Raw genomic sequence first — 942 nt, 5'->3', positions numbered from 1 at the left:
CAGCTCCAAAAGACTAGCCAACAGCAATTAGCAAATCACTGGTGGAACTGCATGCATGTTCAGCTCATCCAATTCTCCTCATTACTGCCAAAAGGCTTAATGGAGAAACACTGTAGTCATCACTTCCTGAAGTCAGTGTCAGAACAGGAGCTTCTTAAAGAGACAGACGTCCAATTTCAAGCTGTTAAATGGAAATCACATCTCTGTGAAGTCATGTTTGATATACACAACACTTTTACAACAACTTGTTATGATGGGTTTCTTTACCCACATACAGAACACAACCAGGAGAACAGATAATCAGATAAATAAAGTTTATTTGAACAATGTTGAAAAATCAGATTGTGTGGTTCTTGTCCTTGTGGATGGCAACCGGGGTCGTCTGTACTCTGAAGAGCAGCGAGAGAGAGATGGTGAGTTTGAGGTTTGACGGAAAATGGCGCTTCAGAGGAAAATGGACTGACCTTACTTGAAATGATGATGAGTTTCCGCCAGGGGGCGGAGTAGAAGTACAGTGGATTCCGGGGTTATGGTGTCTGTCGGGGTCCTTGAGGTGATCCAGGTTCCAGTGCGAGGTTCAGACGGAGGGAGTTCTTTGGTGGTAGATGGTGGAGGCTGCGGTGGAGGGCGGACAGGTAAGTTCAGGTGAGGAGGAACGAGGAGCGATCCGACTGCCAGCTGATAATCCAGGAACTGTTTATGATTCATCTGCAGAGGCGAAGAAGGCACTCGGGCAAGCAGTGGGTAACAATTCACGGCGTCATGAGGGGGTAAATCCAGAGAGTCAGCAGCCTGCTCCTCATATACTCCTGGATGATTAGGCGATAGATCACAGGTGCGCTGACATCAGTCAGCGGGAACGCCCTCCAAGGCGTTGCAGCCTCTAGGCCCCATCGAGTGCAGTGTTTTTCACCCACTGTTCCGCGGCACACTAGTGTGCCG

Source organism: Poecilia formosa, unplaced genomic scaffold (genome assembly GCF_000485575.1).
Source record: "Poecilia formosa unplaced genomic scaffold, Poecilia_formosa-5.1.2 Scaffold0, whole genome shotgun sequence".
Classification (NCBI taxonomy): Eukaryota; Metazoa; Chordata; class Actinopteri; order Cyprinodontiformes; family Poeciliidae; genus Poecilia; species Poecilia formosa.
Note: the sequence above shows the minus strand (reverse complement) of the source record.